The following is a 21,615-nucleotide window of genomic DNA, read 5'->3' as shown; positions in this document are numbered from 1 at the left end:
AAAAGTGCTCACCGCAGTCGGTCTCAGACTAAATGAATTAATGGGGTGTTTTCTGACCATCAGAATTCTGCAAAATCTCTCCCCAAAGTCCAGGGCATTTTAGAGACCAAGTAAGCGCCCCCGTTGAGGTAAAGTGCCCTCAGGCCCAGTCCTCAAAAATTAAAAGCTCAGTTACATATCGGCGCTCAATTCCATTATGCCATCATTCTTCAACTCCTTCTCTGTCTTATACTATCTCATCACTATCATATTCACAGTTACAGTGAATCGCCCAGTAAGTAGTACCACTAGAGTCGTGGGTCAAAAGACTGTAGAATTGTTAGTTCTACTCTCACAAAACAGGCGACATTGACAGATAGGCCTCAAGATTCTGTCCCATTTCTTATCCTCTCGTTAACGAGAATTTGGATCCATTTGCCATGACATTGACTAAAATTGTCAGGCCCAGGCCAAAAAATTAAAAGCTCGGTTACACATCTGAAATTTTTTTGCGCCTGCGGCGCTCGATTCCATTATAACATCATTCTTCCACTCCTCTGTTGTCTTATACTGTCTCAGCACTATCATATTCACGGTTATACTGAACTGCCTAGTTATGTTAGTACTACCACTGGCACTGGTGTGTGGGTCGTGGACGTCAGACTATACAAAAGTTCTGTCAACTCTTGCAAAACAGGCGGAATTGATAGGGGCAGATCTCGAGATTTTGTCTAATTGACTCACATTTCTGGTCCTCTCGTCCACAAGAATTTCTCCCAGCAATGACCTCAAATGCCAAGATATTGACTCAATTTTTCAAAATTTTCTCAGACTGCTCATTTATGACATAAACTTTATGTCAACTTAAATAAAACTGCTTTCCGGCGAGACAACGATCGGTAAACAACTATATAATTATACAATATCATCTATGTTCTACCGAGACGCTTCATGTTATAGCCAGTATTTTGTTGACATTCATTGTGGGATGGGATTGCGGCTGGGGTGGCGCCCTAGATTTGGACCCCCCCCCCCCCATCTAAATCCGCTACTGCACATGGCCCCTACAAAACTCGCACCTGTGGTGCTCGGCTCCTGACTGCGTCACTCGTACTAGGGGTATGGGCATCAGTCGGTCGCATTTTGACTAACCCCTCCCCCCCCAAACAAAATCGTTATGTACGCCCCTGGTTGAGTTCGAATTTCGTGAAAATCCGACCGAAACTGCCCGACAAAATGGTCGCTCCTTCTACGCAAATAGGGTAAAAGTATGTAATACCAAGGTTGTGGGCCCTCTAGAAGTCACAATTTTAATCCGATTTAATGAAACTTGAAATTTATGTTTATACCCCAATGTTCTCGGTTCCTTTCCATGTTCGCATATCGGACCGTAACTTCCTGAATTGTCGCTCTTTCTCTGTCTTACTGCAAAATGTGGGAGTATCTTGCATGGCAACCGCTTGTCTGTTTTAGTGTGAAGCACTGGGTCTTGAGAGGACGAACCCTGTCGATTTTCAGCGTTTCAAAACTTTCCGGGTTTTTTTTTCAAATTTGGTTTTGGTTTAAAGTATAGGCTTATTGAGAGAAGGAACATATCGATGTTTCACGTTCCATGACCTTATGTTCCGGAGTTACGCCCGCCGCCCACCCCCTTTCCGGAACTCGAAAGCGACTACGGTGTTTGAAGGAGACAAATCGCTAATTCAATATCATCCAGTCATCGACAATGCAAACACAACTTATTGGTCAATTTAAATCAACATTGATGTCATTATTTTACCGTGAAAAGTTGGGCTTCTGACAAAATGAACATTTTAATTTTAAAAAATGCTTTCGAGCGCACCTTGCACATGCGCATTAGTCAAAATAAGCCTTTTTTTGAAGAATTGGAACACGATTTGCTATTTAAAAATGGTCTGCGTGGATTCTATCCCTTGCATTAAAAAAATGCATAAACTCATATTTCGTGCCATATTTTCATTAACATAGTATGCTAAATATTTGGTACCTTTCGAAGCTATTTAGGGGGTGCCAAATCCGTAAAATTTGAGATTTCAATGGAAAATAAAATTCAAACTATAGGTGAAAATCCAAGTTTTTGAATTGACAAACAAATATTGCCAATCCAGTAGCGAGCGCAAGATATTTGGTTAAATGCGCCATGATAGAAAAATCGAGGCGTCCATGGGAATTTGATGCGAATTTCTCGTGCCGAATATAATATAAGCTACAACCTCACTATACTGCAACCAACACATAGCTCGAATTTACATGTTTCATTGAAACAGAATAATAAGAGAATTTTCTATAATGTGTCCATCTTGAGACTTCTAAACAAAGCTTCGGTTCTTATAATTTTCAAGTATCAAAAAGTGCGTACCAACTACCAACCGATACGGTGATGCCCCAATTTGAGAATCTTTCAAACGTTAATAGTTCTTTTTAGGTAGTGCTTCAGCATGTTGTGATTATGCACAGAATAGTTTGTGAAAATCCAATAAATTGTTTAATATTAAGAGTTTAAACGTTGTCAGGTATAGTTCTGAAATTGCCACCGGGCAGCATTTTTTTTATCTATGTACTCAAAAAATCATCCAAAACTAGGACTAGGGTTTCTGCACCATGAACACCTTGTAAACCTTCTTTGCCAACACCGGGATCGATTCTGGGTCGTCCCGTTTAGCGAGCCAGAGCCTTACGCACCGAACAACTTATATGGGTGAGGGACGACACAAGCACTATTAATTCAAAATATGATTGACGGTGAATTTGATTTTATGCGCCTGGTTGTATCAAATAAAATACACGAAGAGTGTGTGAAATAGCTTTATTTAACGTCCGCTTCCACCGAAGTGATATCGCAGACAAGCAGAAAAATGCCGCAAATTTTATAGCAGGGCACCGTCTGTGTTTTACCTGTGGAAGTTATTTGCTACGACAAAACTTGGATCGATTTTGGGACGTCCAGTTTGGCGAGCAAGAGCCTTACACGCCGAACAACTTATATGAACGAAGGGCGAGACAAGCACCGTTAATTCAAACATATATACTAAACAGCAAGAAAAACCTCAGTACGATATCAAAATCAGAGAGGCACATTAATCAAATCATTCTAGAAAACGACTTACTAAATGGATCAAAGAAATTTTTTGTGAACAGTGTGTTGACACATTAGTGATTAATTCATCACAATTCCAAGACATTACGAAAAGGTTTAGAGTCTGTACACAGTCTATACATCAGTATCTGGTGTGTCCACCGCGAGTGTCCATAACAGCAGCGCAGCGTCTGTACATGGAGTGGACCAGACGATTGAAGAACGCCAGTGGCACCTGGAACCACACTCTCAGAAAGCCTGGCCTCAGTACGACGTTATTAAGTCTCCTCTGAATTTCATCCCAAAGATGTTCAATCGGGTTTAAGTCCGGACTAAGGGCTGGCCAGTGCATAACGTTGACACCGTTCTGCTGTAGAAAGTCCCGAGTAACTCTGGCGGTGTGGGAACGGGCGTTGTCATGCTGGAAAACGTTGTTTCGATGACGTGCGAAATGTGGTATGACGTGGGGTCTGAGAGCTTGATCGATGTAGCGCACTGCTGTGATGCCGCCTCCTCTCCCTGGACCATTATGCTTGGACCTCTCCATAGTCTCGTTCCACGACACACTGGTTAGAATAACGCTGGCCACGTCAACGCCATATTCTGGTCCTGTCATCTGCTGTTTATACGCAATACCGACTCTCATCTGTGGACAGAACAGTTCTCCATTGCCTGTGTCGCCAGTTCTGGTGTTGTTGGGCAAACTGTAGACGTTCACGTCGATAGCGAGAGGTGGGGATCAGTCTACGGTAAGGCCTACGTCAACGGGTGTTCTCTCTGGTGAGACGTCAGCGCACTGTATCAGTACTGATGGGTCTTCCGTGTGTTCCCACTGTCTGACGTGCTGTCTCAGATACCTGTGTGAAGGGATTCTGCACGTGCTGTCGCACAAAATGGTGGTCTTGTCGCCTTGTGGTAGCCCTTGGTCTACCAGTTCGGAGATGATCATCCGTGGTGTTGGTGACCCGAAAGCGTTGCTGAAGCCTGTAGATGGTCCGAACATTGACCTGGAAATGATTGACATCGGCTTAGGCAGTGTGGCCAGCGCCGAGTCTTCCAAGCGCCTAGTTCCCCTTAGCTGTCGGGAGTCGTGGCATGCTGCTGATGTTGTAGTGTGAATGATTCAACCAGGTATGTGGATGCATTTTATAGGGCTGGTCCCGGTGAACAGCACGTGCAGCAAGAGTTACTTGAAAATCATGGAGAACACATAATCATCTCAGAAGTCAGGTTGCGTTTTTGAGAACATTTCCTGGGTTTAATTCTGTGTTTGGGAAGGAGCCTTATTGCTTAGGTAAAGTTGGAGATGTGGTCACAAATATACAATAAAAACATTTGGCAAATTTTATGCAATGCATCTATTCAGAGTAACATACCAACATGACGTTTCTTTTGCTGTTTAGTATATGATTGAAGGTGAATTTGATTTTATACGCCCGGTTGTATCAACAAAAAAAAAACAAACTTGAACTACGAAGGGGTACTGACGTATTTCGGCCACACCTTGTCACGTCAACAATCAAGTTATACCATGAATTACTGAGTATAGTTACATCCAAAACCTGTCATTTTGAACTCTTAATAAAACCGAAAGTTATAATTCAAGACCGAACTTTTGGATATTAACTGTTAGTTGACATCAGGGCCATCATATATACAAAGGTCAAAGGTCATTGAATGGTTAGGTGACTAGATAGAAGGTCAAAAGTCGAACAAAATTTAAAGTCAAACCGGAAGTAAACGAAATCAAAATTCAAAACTCTGGCTCCCTAATGATTATGCCATTTGGAGTAGGTTTAAAAATGAAAAAAAGATTTCGAAAATCGGAATTAAAATGGCGCTGAATATCGAATTGAAGATTTTTTTGTAAAATCCAAAATGGCGGCAAAACGATTGAAAATGTTATCGAACAAGGTCTTTAAAATGAAAGATAATATTTGGGGCTAACACCACCATGTCATTTTTGGTCTATTTTTAAAATTGAGAGAACTATTTGTGAAAAATCGGAAGGCCTCGGTAATTCCCGGAAGTTTTCGGAAGCCGTTACAATTTTTTTTAGTATGTTTGAATGTCGAAAAAATGACAAAGAAATCTTGCAAATCTTTGATGCTAAATATAATCGAGCGAACTTCCAAATTTCGAAAAACCGTCAGTCAGAGCTCATATGGGATTCGTCCAAAGAATCCCAACAATGAAAACCCGACCAAGATCCGTAGAGAAATAACCGGGATGTGGAGAATCTGAGATTATTTTTTGACCCATCTGTAAAACACTTCCTTCCACGGAGGCCAACAACATGTACATTTATACAGTGTTTGCATCATGTACAAATTTGGCTGCACAATCTGACTACCCCCCCCCCCCCCCCCACACACACACAAGAAAAATAAAAACACTTACAGAAACTATAGCGAAGGTCCGGAATACGCAAAAATGCCGCAAATTTTATAGCAGTTAGTTAGTTAGTTGTATTTTACGTAAGCTTCCACCGAGGTGATATCGCAGACCGAAGGTCCGAAAAATCCTGCAAATTTTATAGCAGGGCACCGTCTGTGTTTTTACCTGTGAAAGTTATCTGCCACGATATGAGAAGTACTCGGTTTCTAAGAGTCAGTGAACAGCAACCGATGCTGCTAAAAAAAAATGTAGCAAGTTCTAATTTGATCAATTAAGAGAAATCCCGCTATTTGTGCTGATCCTTCATTTAATTAATGTGGAGAACCGAGGTCAATTAGTATAATCATATGCCAATGTGTAAAAAGGATGGTGAAAGTCGGCAATAAAATTTACTAGTCAACACACCCGGTTGGTGCAGAAAAACAAGCACGTTAAAATCCCATTTAATTTGTTGCAGTATAAATTATATACAAGAGAATGATTGTTAGCGGAAAGCGTTGTTGGGAAATTGCTAAATTGAAATGCGCGACGGTGCTAATTTTGACATTATATAGCCGACTTTTGGCTTAAAATTTTAACAACACGTGGATATATTATTGTAAATATTCAAAATGCTAACAAACTAAAGCAACATTTTCCCTTTAAGCTTTATAGAATATGAAAGATGGATCTTTCCAAGATTTGGGTGGTCCTGAAAAGGACCGTTGTAATGGTTTGGTTTTTATAATATTTATCAAAAACGAAATTCGTCCATTGAAAGAGATTCATAATCATAGATGCATTCGTGTTCGGTTTCGTCTATCTCGAGCTCGTTCAGACGAGAATTTATCTCAATTCTATCCAACCAGTTTTCCATACTGCATATATAATTGGCTTTCTTTTCGGCATACGCTGTGTACATGGACAGGGCGTTTTCAATGATAGTCAGGCGTTGCTCTAAGACGTACTGGAATTGTTCAAGACCGGCTCTCTTGGCACGTTGATAGCGGACCTGTACCTCGTGCAGTTTGTTCTGTAGAATGCAAATCTGAATTCTTGCTCTTCGTACAGCAAACTTGGAAAATTGTAATGTCTCCATAAGTACATCATCTGCTTGAATATTACCACCATGCGCTTCCATTTTGTATTGTACAACTGTTCTAAATTCCACAGGAAAATCTTTTGACGATCTGTTCATGAGAGAATGTTAATGTCAAATCAACTATGTCAAAATATATATGTGACGTCAAAAAAATTTTGCGACTAATGATTGGTTAATTGGTTCTCTGTCTCGGCAAATTAAATTGTAAAATAAATAACAAAATTATTGTTATGTATTGATTATCAGCTAAAGAGTTTGTAAATGTGTTTCAAAATGAAAGTGTTAAAAGTACCAGTCAAGATGGTGAGAAAATCAAATTATACATCATGTTTTATCTTACGTGTGTATATGTTTTTACAGCAATATATTTCAATACATTGCTGTAAAAACGTATACACAAGTACAGCACACCTTTATTATTGTAATAACTTTCAACAAGGGATCCTGTGTCTGTTGTTAACCCTTCCACTTCGCATTTGATCATGTTATCCCTTCTTAAATTAATCTTTCACAGTTTCAATAAGTTCCAATTTTTGTTAATACGTTAAATCCGATTTTTGTTACTAGGCTAAACTGTTAATTATTTCATTGCGGTTTTAAGATTCTGTTTTCATCAAATACAGGCAGTGCCAGATTAGCTCTGGCTGAAAGGGGAAATTTCACTTTTGTGTGAGGTAAAATCAAAAACAAATTTAAAAAAAAAATAATAAAATAAAGGGACTTCACGTCCTACTGTTTTGCATCAATCGGGCTAATGTAGACAGGTCGTATTTTTGTGATGTAAAGAGCACCCTTGGTAGTGTTCTCCTCTATCACACCATGTATACATGATATTGGTTTAAACAGTATTTATTTCGAGAATATTATACAATGTAAAAAGCGCCGGTAGACTCCATTATGACAACATTCTTCCACTCCTCTGTGGTCTTATACTGCCTCAGCACTATCATATTCACGGTTTTAGTGAACTGACGAGTAAGTAGTACCGCTGGTGCGTGGTACGCCAGACTGTAAAAATGTTCTGACAACTCTTGCAAAACAGGCGGAATTGACAGGGGCAGATTTTGAGATTCTGTCCCATTGACTCCTATTTCTGTTTTTTTTTGTTCACAAGAATTTGCTCCCAGCAATGACCCCAAATGCCAGGATATTGTTTCAATTTTTCAAAATTTAGTCAGGTTGCTCAGTGTTATAGCCACTGTCCCTAAGGTTCACATAAATTTAATAACTAAAGAAAATAACAATCATCATATTATATGACATATACTTTATGTCGACTTGAATACAACTGTTTTCCGATGAGATAACGATCGGCGAACAACTATATAGGCAATACGATCTATGTTCTACCGGGACGCCCAGTGTTACAGCCAGTATTTTTTTGGCATAATTGTGATTGTGGATGGCGCCCTAAATTTGGAACGGCCCAACCCCCATCTTAAAATCGTAAAAATGAAATAATTAAATAACTGAAAACATGGTTAGACCCATTAACCCATTCACAAAAAAATCACAACTGCGAAATAAAAAATAAGATCAAATGCGGCGTGAAAGGGTTAACGATAAACACGTGAGCCGTTGTGGAAAGTTATTACAATAATAAAGGTGCAAGTGTGTATTTGTTTTTACTGCAATATATTAAGATAGAGCACTATATACGTCAGCAACATGTGGTGTATGTATAATTAGATTTTCTCACTTGTTTTTAAACGTTGTTAACTGTTTATCAATACATACACCCGATCACAGAAAATCATTTGATAACAATAGTTTTGTTATTTATTTTACAATATGAATATTGAGACAGAGAACCAATTAGCCAATCATCAGTCGCAAAATCGTTTGACGTCACATAGATATTTTATGTCAATATCATATATAAAGCCGAAATAGTTGATTTGACATTAACATTCTCTCATGAACAGATCGTCAAAAGATTTTCCTGGGGAATTTAGAACAGTTGTACAATACAAAATGGAAGCGTATGATGGTAATATTCAAGTAGAAGATGTACTTATGGAGACATTACAATTTTCCAAGTTTGCCGTACGAAGAGCAAGAATGCAGATCTGTATTCTACAGAACAAACTGCACGAGGTACAGGTCCGCTATCAGCGTGCCAAGAGAGCTGGTCTTGAACAATTCCAGTACGTCTTAGAGCAACGCCTGACTATCATTGAAAACGCCCTGTCCATGTACACAGCGTATGCCGAAAAGAAAGCCAATTATATATGTAGTATGGAAAACTGGTTGGATAGAATTGAGATAAATTCTCGTCTGAACGAGCTCGAGATAGATGAAACCAGACATGAATGCATCCATGAATCTCTTTACATGGAAGAATTTCGTTTTTGATATCAATACAGAACCAAACCATTACAACGGTCCTTTTCAGGACCACCCAAAACTTGGAAAGATCCATCTTTCATATTCTATAAGGCTTAAAGAGAAAATGTTGCTTTAGTGCGTTAGCATTTGAATATTTACAATAATATTACATTAATATTTTATTTCTACGTGGTGTTAAAATTTAAGCCAAAGGTCGGCTATATAATGTCAAAATTAGCACCGTCGCGCATTTCAATCAGGTTGTCCAACGATTTGGGTTTGTTAACAGTTTTATTACATTGCCACGAGGAAGATCTGTTTATAAAATCTTGGAAATTTAGCAGTTCCCCAACAACGTTTGCATTCTCTTATCTACAATTTATATTGCAACAAATTAAAGATACATTAGTTAAGAGTTTAATAAAGAGTTGGTCATTCTTGGTATACTAATTCAAAAAATGATGATAAAAAAAGAAAATATTGAAAATTTCATTCAAATTAATTCTTTCTCAGTCAAGTTATCATTGTAGTTTTGACAAGATGTGTGCCCAGTGGTATAATCGGGACTTAGCCTCGCTTTCCCATTTTTAAATTAAATATTTAAATGGCGAACCGTTTCAATCTAGTTAAAATCTCGACTATCCGATGCCATCGAGAGTCGATTATGGTCTTGTTTTGTTAATAAATGTCTAATTAATAGTTTATATAACATTTCAGGCCTAAAGAAAGACCTGCAATAGGCAAATTTAGCTCTTGCATAGTGTATGTTTAAATGTGATTTTAACGTGCTTGTTTTCTGCACCAACCGGAAATTCGTACGCAATTTGGTGTTTGGTCAAGTAGATTTTATTGGCGACTGTCACCATCTTTTTTACACATTGGCATACGATTATACTAGTTGACCTCGATTCTCCACATTAATTAAATGAAGGATCAGCACAAATAGAGGGATTTCTCTTAATTGATCAAATTAGAACTTGCTACATATTTTTTTTTTCAACAGCATCTGTTGCTGTTCACTGGCTCTTGGAAACTGAGTACTTCTCACATCGTGACACAGGTAAAAACACAGAGGGTGCCCTGCTATAAAATTTCGGTAGAAACACATATTGTTTCCGTAACTGTTTTTATTTTTTGTGTGTGTGGGGGGGGGGGGATTTAGTCAGTTTGTGCTGCCAAAACTGTACATGATGCAAACATTGTGCCAACGTAGATGTTGTTGGCCTCCGTGAATCTATTTATTAAATATAAATTGGGTAATTTTTGACAAACAGGTGGTGTTTTACGGATGGGACAAAAAATAATCTCAGATTCCCCACTTCTCAGTTATTTCTCAACGAATCTTCGTCGGGTTTTCAATTTTGGATTCTGTGGGTCAATCCCATATGGGGTCTGACTGGCGGTTTTTCGAAATTCGGAAGTTCGCTCTATTAGATTTAGCACCAAAAGATTTGCGAAAGTTTTCTTCGTCATTTTTTCGATATTCAAGATGACGTATCTCCGTCACTATTGAAACTCGGTAGGAATAAGGAACACATCGATGCCTTCAAAATGGCATATTAAATAAAATTTGTAACGGCTTCCGAAAACTTCCGGAAATTACCGAGGCCTTCCGATTTTTCCTGAACACGAATAGAGAAAGAGAAATGGGGTTTAACGTTCACTCGACACAAACTAGGTCATTTCGGGACTAACGTATGGTTTAATTTTATTTCAATAATTCGCTTGCGCGTTGGTTTCTTTATCAGTGGGAGGAAACCGGAGGACCCGGAGAACCCACGAGGTTGAACAGGCGACCCTACTCCATGTCACGTAGAACCGGGTAATCGAAACCACGCCAGTTGACTCAATGACAGACTGTGATACAGCGCGCACACGCTAACCATTCAGCCCCCCTCCCCCGCCCCCGAACACGAATAGTTCTCTCCATTTTAAAAATAGATTAAAAATGGCATGGTGGTGTTAGCCCCAGATATTATCTTTCGTTTTAAAGACCTTGTTCGATAACATTTTCAACCGTTGGGCCGTCAGATTGGATTTTACAAAAAATCTTCAAATCGATTTTCAGCCGCCATTTTGATTCCGATTTTCGAACCCTTTTTTTCGTTTTGAACCTACTCCAAATGGCAACAATCCTTAGGAAGCCGATTTTTGAATTTTGATTTCGTGTACTTCCGGTTTCAATTTGAATTTTTTCGACTTTTCAACCTCTATCTGGTGACCTAACCCTTTGATGAACCTTGACTTTTTCATATATGTTGACCCCAATTTCTACTACCTACTCCAAATGGCAACAATCCTTAGAAAGCCAATTTTTGAATTTTGATTTCGTGTACTTCCGGTTTCACTTTGAATTTTCTTCGACTTTTCAACCTCTATCTGGTGACCTAACCTTTTGATGACCCTTCACTTTTTCATATATGATGACCCCAATGTCTACTACCAATTAATATCAAAATGTTCGATCTTGAAGTATAAATTCCGATTTTATTAAGAGTTCAAAATGACAGGCTTTTCCACGTTAACGGGTATTGGATCTTACTATACTCAATAATGCATGGTGTAACTTCATTGTTGACGTGACAAGGCGTGACCCGACGTGACGTGACGTACCGAAACACGTCAGTACTCTTTGGAGTTCTAGTTAATTTAAAAAGCGGCATATATCATTCTTTATACAGGCCTTACTTTTAAAGCAAAGATTTGAAAGTTTTTGGGCGTATTTGCGGTTGTGGGCTGGAATAGGTGGTGGAGCGGGAGGGGCAAGCAAAGTCCGATAGCGGCTAAGAGCACTGAACCTCAAGGTTTTTAACCCAAGAGTCTTAATTTGTCTTTGATCTTAGTCGACATTAAAATAAAGTGAAATGGGGTTTAACGTCCTGTTTTTCTGTACGGTACTTTTGCTAATGAAGACGGGCGTGCGCCATGCAATTGGCTATGGGGGAATTTTGCCCGGACAGCAACGCACCCTAAACTATTTTTGTGCTGCCAATCCTATACAAGGGCTTAAGTTTTCCATTCCAACCGAAACACTAGGCGTTCCCATCAGGGGGAAACCGATAAGGAACATTCACGAGAAACTTTCTTGTCGAACACCGTATTGCGGCGCTCCAGCATGCCGGAGGAGGCGCCACAATCCCCATAACCCACCTAAGGAATCAGATGTGACTATATTATCCATATAAATAAAATCAAAGATGTGTGGAAGTATGTATGTGTGTATGTCCGCCCATCGCGGTTCGTCGCCGCGATCCACATCCAAATATATGGTAACAAATTAACCAGTGTGAATATTTTAGGCCATTGAATTTGGGCCCCAGGCGAATCACGCTTCGTTGCCGCTCTCCACCTCACATATGTGGTATCAAATTAACCAGCATGACACCGTGAATGTCGTGAATGTTTTTTGCCATCGTCGAATTTGGACCCACGGCAAATTTGAGCCCCTGGTTAAACTTGGACCTCCTGGCTAATTTGGGCACCTGGTGCAATTGGTCCCCGTTCGAGAATTGGGCCTGGACGAATTTGGGACCCGGGCCATTTTTAGTCTCGGGCGAATCCGGGTTTCCTACTAATTATCTTTATAAGTAAAATCAAAAATGTCTATGTATATGAGTGTATGCTTCGTCGCTGGTGTAAGGTTCAAAATATACATTATAGAAGAATTGTGGTCTGTTTAGGTTATTTTGACAGGGGTTCGTTCTCCTTGACAGTTCCAAAATTCTCATTATAAATTCATCATGTGATGAAAATAAGAGAAAATTATGGGGATCGTAGAGAGCATTGCAGAACGAATTCCATAGTTTCAAACTATAATTTATCAGTTGAAGTCGAAATCCAACTTTGATAATTGTATAATTGAACAGTGTCCAATATAATTAGTGTCACTTTATTTTCATTGTGAATTTGATCAAAAGTTTCGGTGAAATCCCTCGTCTATAATCAGTGACAGTGTAGTCTCGATCACTGTGTCATTGCGTGCTGCAGACAATCCATGTCCAAGTTTTCTGTGGTAGTCTCGATTATCATTAGTAGGATTTTAGTTAGGAAAGTTTTCTTCTTATTTAATATGTATACGTGTGTCTTTAGAGCGAGGTGGAGAAATTGGGTTTAAAGTCCATTCCACACAAACTAGGTCATTTCGGGACTAAGATAAGGTTCAATTTTATTTCAATAATTCGCATGTGCGTGGGGGTCTTTAGCAGTGGAGGAAAACCGGAAGACCCGGAGAAAACCCACGAGGTTAGACAGGCGACCCTACCCTTGTCACGTACAACCGGCGATTCAAAACCACGCCAGTTGATTCAATGACAGACCTTATGATACATTTCGTGTGTCTTCAGGGATACGCCAGTTACATAGTGCAGCCGCGATCCATGGCCCCACCCCCAAAGTAACCAGCATGACCCCGTGAACGTTTTAGGCCATCTAATCATTTTCGTTATTTAAATTTAACAAACATAAGGATTTAAAAGCGCTCTAAAAGTCTGTATGTGTCTTTAGTCTGGAATATTGTGTCTTAGTGGTTTGTTAAAACAATATTATAGTTATTCATGTGGAGAAAAAAATGGATCATAGTTTTAAATATGAAGCTTACTGACTAGAGGAAGGAATAAATAGACATAGAACCCGGAATATACTGAAAGCTTGAAAAATATTACACCTATTCATTGATTTATTTTCACTCAACAGTAAACGCATTATCCAACTCCCCCCCCCCCCACCTTTGTGATGTTATTGTATTAATATAAAATAAAATATCAGGTTGGCCCTATTATTAATATTAATATACCACTTAGTATAACATCCTTCCAACTGTAAATAGATGAGACTATTATCTATCACAGATTGGTAATCTAATATGTTTTAATATGGTGACATTTGTGTCTATAGTGTGACACTAATAAACAGGAAGCTTTGTTGTATGATATCTAAAGCGGATTTAAAGCTGAATCAGGAGTTCCAACAAGCTAAGAATTCACAAACAATATCTTAGCTTCACATGATCGTCTAAATTCGTGAACAACATGACATTTATTTGTACAGGCGCAAACTGACTTTAAAATTTTTATCTTAAATCTAACATCGCGTGGTTATAATAATTATAATAATGTCATATTATTTATATAGCCGACTTTTGGCTTAAATTTTAATATCACGTACATTTAACATACAATGTAATATTATTGTAAATATTCAAATGCTAATAAACTAAAGCAACATTTTTCCTTTAAGCTTTATAGAATATGAAAGATGGGTCTTTCCAAGATTTGGGTGGTCCTGAAAAGGACCGTTGTAATGGTTTGGTTCTGTATTGATATCAAAAACGAAATTCTTCCATGTAAAGAGATTCATGGATGCATTCGTGTCTGGTTTCATCTATCTCGAGCTCGTTCAGACGAGAATTTATCTCAATTTTATCCAACCAGTTTTCCATACTACATATATAATTAGCTTTCTTTTCGGCATACGCTGTGTACATGGACAGGGCGTTTTCAATGATAGTCAGGCGTTGCTCTAAGACGTACTGGAATTGTTCAAGACCAGCTCTCTTGGCACGCTGATAGCGGACCTGTACCTCGTGCAGTTTGTTCTGTAGAATACAGATCTGCATTCTTGCTCTTCGTACGGCAAACTTGGAAAATTGTAATGTCTCTATAAGTACATCATCTACTTGAATATTACCATCATACGCTTCCATTTTGTATTGTACAACTGTTCTAAATTCCCCAGGAAAATCTTTTGACGATCTGTTCATGAGAGAATGTTAATGTCAAATCGTTCGTTCGTTCGTTTCTGGTGTTTTACGTCCACTTCCACCTAAGGTGATATCGTAGACAAAGATGTTTCCTAAGAAACTTACTGGAGGAAGCCGTATGGATTAGGCTTGGTCCAGTTTAATTTGAGACATAGTGTCTTAGCAGGGAATGCCCAAGTTAAAAATCTCGTCGGAAGGAGCGGAGAAAGTTTTGGGGTAGAAAAGGGGTGGCGAGCGGGCGCAGTCTGGTCCGATTGCCAATAAATGTTACGATTCGTTCGTTTCTGGTGTTTTACGTCCACTTCCACCTAAGGTGATATGTTACGATGTTGTTGTTGTTCTTAGCGTTTAACGTCCGCTTCCACCGAAGGTGATATCGCAGACAAGTTCATTTTAATGATCTAAGCGCACGCGCAGGGGTCTTTGCTGTGGGAGAAAACCGGAGTACCCGAAGTAAACCCACGAGGTTGAGAAGGCGCCCCTATCTCCAAGCCACATACGCTCACACCTGGGATCGAAACCACAGCCGCAAGCCAGAGGTGACCGGCCATCTAGAGGTCGAAGCGTGACACTCTAGACCACTAGGCCATCCCAACCCCCCATATGTTACGATCTTTGTTTTGGGTTTATATATGATATTGACATAAAATATCTATGTGACGTCAAACGATTTTGCGACTGATGATTGGCTAATTAGTTCTCTGTCTCAGTATTCATTTTGTAAAATAAATAACAAAACTATTGTTATCAAATGATTTTCTGTGATCGGGTGTATGTATTGATAACCAACTAACAACGTTTAAAAACAAGTGAGAAAATCTAATTATACATACACCATATTTTCCTTACGTATATAGTGCTCTGTCTTAATATATTGCAGTAAAAACAAATACACACTTGCACCTTTATTATTGTAATAACTTTCCACAACGGTTCACGTGTTTATCGTTAACCCTTTCACGTCGCATTTGATCCTATTATTTATTTCGCAGTTTTAAAAAGGTCATTTTATGTGAATGGATTAATGGGTCTAACTATGTTTTCAGTTATTTAATTATTTCATTTTTACGATTTTAAAATCCATTTTTTTTGTTTATTAGATTCAGGTAGTGCGTTATATATGATCTCTCTGTTGATTTGTTCAATTTTTTTATTGATGTTTCTAACGAGGAAAACATCACATTTTCAACCCTCTATAATGGTCTGCTTTGAGTTGGGCATGTGGAAGACCCATGTTCAAAACAGGCATAAATAAAAACTAACCCAATTCTGGTTTTCACGTGCAAATAATATTGTGTGAAATACGTCATCCAAAGAGATGCATTTAGGGGAAATGACTTTCAAAGATTTTCCAAAAATTAGCGCTATAAAGTGCAGCATTGCACAGGAAAACTCCATTTAAGCCTCAATTATGTATACATGGTGTGATAGAGGACGACACTACTATGGGTGCTTTTTTACATCACAAAAATCCTTCCCGTCTACATTAGCCCGATTGTTGCAAAACAGTAGGACGTGAAGTCCCTTTATTTTATTTTTTTTAAAAAAAAAGAAGCTTTTTTTCATTTTTACCTCACACAAAAGTGAAATTTCCCCTTTCAGCCAGAGATAATATCCTGACACTACCTATATTTGATGAAAACAGAATAATAAAACCGCAATGAAATAATTAACAGTTTGGCCTAGTAATAAAAATCGGGTTTAACGTATTAACAAAAATTGGAACTTATTGAAACTGTGAAAGATTAATTTAAGAAATAACATGATCAAATGCGAAGTGGAAGGGTTAACAATAGACACGGGACCCCTTGTTGAAACTTATTACAACTATAAAGGTGTGCTGTACTTGTATATACGTTTTTACAGCAATGTATTGAAATATATTACTGTAAAAACATATACACACGTAAGATAAAACATGATGTATAATTTGATTTTCTCACCATCTTGACTGGTACTTTTAACACTTTCATTTTGTAACACATTTACAAACTCTTTAGCTGATAATCAATACATAACAATAATTTTGTTATTTATTTTACAATTTAATTTGCCGAGACAGAGAACCAATTAACCAATCATTAGTCGCAAAATTTTTTTGACGTCACATAGATATTTTGTCAATATCATATATAAAGGCCGAAATAGTTGATTTGACATTAACATTCTCTCGTGAACAGATCTTCAAAAGATTTTCCTGTGGAATTTAGAACAGTTGTACAATACAAAATGGAAGCGTATGGTGGTAATATTCAAGTAGATGATGTACTTATGGAGACATTACAATTTTCCAAGTTTGCTGTACGAAGAGCAAGAATGCAGATCTGCGTTCTACAGACCAAACTGCACGAGGTTCGGGTCCGCTATCAGCGTGCCAAGAGAGCTGGTCTTGAACAATTCCAGTACGTCTTAGAGCAACGCCTGACTATCATTGAAAACGCCCTCTCAATGTACACAGCGTATGCCGAAAAGAAAGCCAATTATATATGCAGTATGGAAAACTGGTTGGATAGAATTGAGATAAATTCTCGTCTGAACGAGCTCGAGATAGATGAAACCAGACACGAATGGATCCATGAATCTCTTTACATGGAAGAATTTCGTATTTGATATCAATACAGAACCAAACCATTACAACGGTCCTTTTCAGGACCACCCAAATCTTGGAAAGATCCATCTTTCATATTCTATGAAGCTTAAAGGGAAAATGTTGCTTTAGTTTATTAGCATTTTGAATATTTACAATAACATTACATTATTATATTATAAGCAAGTGATGTTAAAATTTAAGCCAAAAGTCGGCTATATAATGTCAAAATTAGCACCGGCGGGCATTTCAATCAAGTTGTCCAACGATTTGGGGTTAAAAGTTTTATTACATTGCCACGAGGAAGAATCTGTTTATACATGTAGGGTGCTCCACCATAAATAAATATCTCGACAAATAAATCAGTTTCGCACATTATTAGTCACTAAATAAACGGTCATGTTGTACTTAACAAGCTATGAGTGTGCATTTAACCATCGATAAATAATAGACTGAACCAGTGGCTGTTAGGCAGGATACGCCCACATTTTGCAAGAGATGGATAGAGAACAAGCTAAAAACAAACGGGATTTTTTGTACATCAGGGACAATAATCCAAAAGTTATGGTCTGAAATGCGCAAATATCAAAAGGATTTAGATCTTTGGGATATAAAGATATGTTTTAAGTTTCATCAGAATCTGATAAAAAATTGTGACCTAGAGGGTCCACAACCTTCGTATTGCATACTTTTACACAATTTGCGTACAAATAGCGGCCATTTTGTCGGGCAGTTTCATTTCGATTTTCCCGAAATTCAAATTCAACCTTCATTATGATGGAATAGTGAAATATTTAAACGGTTTTTAAAAACGGAAAAAAAATTGTGACCTCTGGAGAATCCGCAAGCTAAAAATGCGATTTTTTGAACAATCAGGAGCCATAATTCAGGAAGTTGCGTTCGGATACACGCGATTATCAAAAGGAACCACGATCTTAGTGTGTAATGGTGATATATTCACATGTTTTTTTTAAATCGGATAAAAATTGTGGCCTCTACATGGACGGCAAGCTAAAAACGTGATTTTTTGTACATTCAAGGGCCATAATTCAGGACGTTACGACCCGATACGTGCGAATATCGAAAGAAACCAAGATCTTTGGGTTATAAACATGTATATCAACTCTCGTCAAAATCGGATCAAAATTGTGACATCTAGAGGGTCTACAAGCTTGATATACCAGATGCTATACACTATTTGCGTACGAGGGGTGGCCATTTTGTCACAAAATTCGAACTCAACCAAAATTACGGTGTAACAGTGATATATTTGAACGTTTTTTTTTTTAAATCGGATAATAATTGTGACATTTTTCGTACAATCAGGGGCCATAATTCGTGAAGTTACTATCCGATATGCGCGAATATCGAAAGGAACCAAGATCTTTGGGTTATAAACTTACATTTCAAGTTTCATCAAAATCAGAAGAAAATTGTGACCTAGAGGGTCCACAACCTTGATATACCATATTTTTACGCTATTTAAGAACTGGGGCGGCCATTTTGTCTGTCAGTTTTGGGCCGATTTTCACCAAATTCGAACTCAACCAGCCTTTTTTAAATTGGATAAACATTATGACCTCTATAGGGTCCACAAGCTAAAAACGCGATTTTTAGTATAATCACTAATCAGGGGCCATAATTCTGTAAGTTACGGTTCGATATGCGCGAATATAGAAAGGAAAAGAGATCTTTCGGTTATCGGATAATATTTGTGACCTCTATAGGGTCCACAAGCTAAAAACGCGATTTTATGTACAATCAGGGGCCATAGTCCATGAAGTTACGGTCCGATACATGCCAATATCGAAAGGATCCGAGATCTTAGGGAGATAAACCTATATTTTAAGTTTCGTTGAGATCGGATAATAATTGTGATCTGTAGAGTGTCCACAAACAATTGTGGACGGACGGACGTTCGGACGGATAGGGGCGACGACAATATACGTCCACATGAAAATGTGGGCGTATAAAAATGGTTACGAGTGTCGGCCATAACATGTGGGCACTTTTGAGTAAAAAATATAACATGCGGGCACTTTTGAATAAAAAATAGGTTACGTGTCCTTGTTTTGAAATTAGTCTCGCTTAACCAGGAAACATAACAGGAAGCAGGAAACATAACAGGAAGCTGGAACAAGCAATTGAATTTAGAAACACGAACATTAGGCAACTCGACAATTGTTTTAAGAACCATGTAAAAGTAAAATGAAACTACTGCTAGTATCATGTTCTTGCCTAACCCGAGTGTTTCAGAGATTTTTATTTGTACTAAACCAAAAGATGCCGCTCCTAAAGGTATAGTTAATGATAAAGCAATTTAAAAAATAAAACGAACGTAATTTCTAAAGCTGTTGTAATAACCAATAACCTAATATTACTGCTATTCAGAATCGTCAACAATAGATTTTTTACGGCGGTAATAGTTGATAGATGTGTAGATGTGTAGATGGCTATCTATATAGACTCTTGCGCTGAGTGTTATCGCACCGCGTAACTAACCTGTTGGAACTTTTTTACATTCATTCACATTGAACAAAGGCACATTCTTGCCCATATACATACATATTTCCTCTTGAACAGTGTGTTATTAAACTCATCTATTTACAGTTGGAAGGATGTTATACTAAGTAGTTTAATAATAGGGCCAACCTGATATTTTATTTTATATTAATACAATAGCATCAAAGGGGAAAAAAAGAAAGTTAGAGAGTGAATATGAATGGGTTTAATGTTGTGTGAAAATAAATCAATGACTAGGTGTAATACCTTTCAGTATACAGTGCACTCTGTCACATCCGACATCGTACGGGGTAGTTACGATATGTCAGATTACGCAGAGTGTCGGAATACCCAGTTTTCTCAAAACCGGAAATATTGTAACTTCGAAAACCGGAAGTATTATTATAATGTAGCTTCGAACATAGAACTTCGAATCACCAGAATGTTATTCCCTTTAAAAATGATAAACCTTTCTGTACATTCAAAATTGTATTACATTAATTTTTGAATAGGTCAAGTCTGTCGTTAATTTATCTTCTTCGCCGTCTTTAGTTGCAATCTGTTTTACAGACCTAATGCGACATCCGTCTTTTATCTCTGTCCAAGATGACTGACCTTTAAAAGGTCAGATCGCTGTAGTTCTAAGGGTGACGTCACATCACAATGTTTACCAACAAAGCAAGATGGCATCGATAACGCCAAAAAAGATTACTTCTGTGGCTTGTTTTTGTTGTTTTAAAAAAAACGCGAGCAGGTCAATCAGATTAGACGGTAAAAAATGTACTTCTGAAAGAATTCAGAGTAAACAAACAGAAAAAAACGTCAAATTGATGGTCACACGTGCGTTGTTTACATCGAACGTAGTAATATGAACTGGTACGGGCAGAATTATATCGTTTTACCCATTTTACGCCTCCGCGTACTATTTTCTGTACCTATTTACGCTAATTATGGAATATTTTTTTATCATGATATACTTCAAACACCTTTATTTATTTTTCTAATACTAAAAAAAAATGTTTCAGAATTTAATTTGTCGAAAGAAAAAAGTTAATATTTTGTAGTCATTAAGTCGCATCGATGTCATCCTTATTAGTGATTGTAGCGGCCAAGCGAATATTCACTGCGGATCAGTGTGCATTAGTTGATCGAACTCTTGTCTTTGCTATCACGTGTTCATTGATAATGGGCGTACTCGATTCAACGTTCCGGAATTGAATTCTCTCAATCCCAAAAATAGTGACCAGGTCAAGTCTGTCGTTAATTTATCTTCTTCGCCGTCTTCAGTTGATCGCACTCTTGTCTTTACTGTCACGTGTTCATTGATAATGAGCCTACTCGATTGTACGTTCCGGAATTGAATTCTCTCAATCCCAAAAATAGTGACAATTTGGTGAAAATGGGTACTTCGGGCTACAACGCATGCGTCGACTGGATATATAAATATCTCACCCAACCATGCAACCGAAACCTGTTCGTAGTGTTTAATTACATCACAATTCTACCCACACCACCTCCGTCGTCGGGACTGACAGAACTGTTGAGTGACAGGACTGAATTCCGCGTCACTCGATTGTAATTCTGTTAATTCGGGACGTTCCGGACTGTGAATCGAGCATCCCCAGGTCGTCGTCACACGGTTCGAAGAGATCCGTAGGGTAACCAAACTTATAGGTTATTCAGGTTCAATCGGCATGCGCAACGAATGTTTCCAACAGGTGCAAGGAATATTTTTACGACTGTGAATTCGGGGGAAAATTCCTAGATATTCTTAAGTATATGTCCCAACTGTCGTACAAGGGATTAAAATTATCAAAGTAATCAACAAAGACCCACGGTAGCGAGTTTTAATCTCACAGATAATTGATTGGTGATTGCTTGTTAAT

The sequence above is a fragment of the Patella vulgata genome, chromosome 4, assembly GCF_932274485.2.
Source record: "Patella vulgata chromosome 4, xgPatVulg1.2, whole genome shotgun sequence".
Classification (NCBI taxonomy): domain Eukaryota; kingdom Metazoa; phylum Mollusca; class Gastropoda; family Patellidae; genus Patella; species Patella vulgata.
This window is presented reverse-complemented; position numbering follows the sequence as displayed.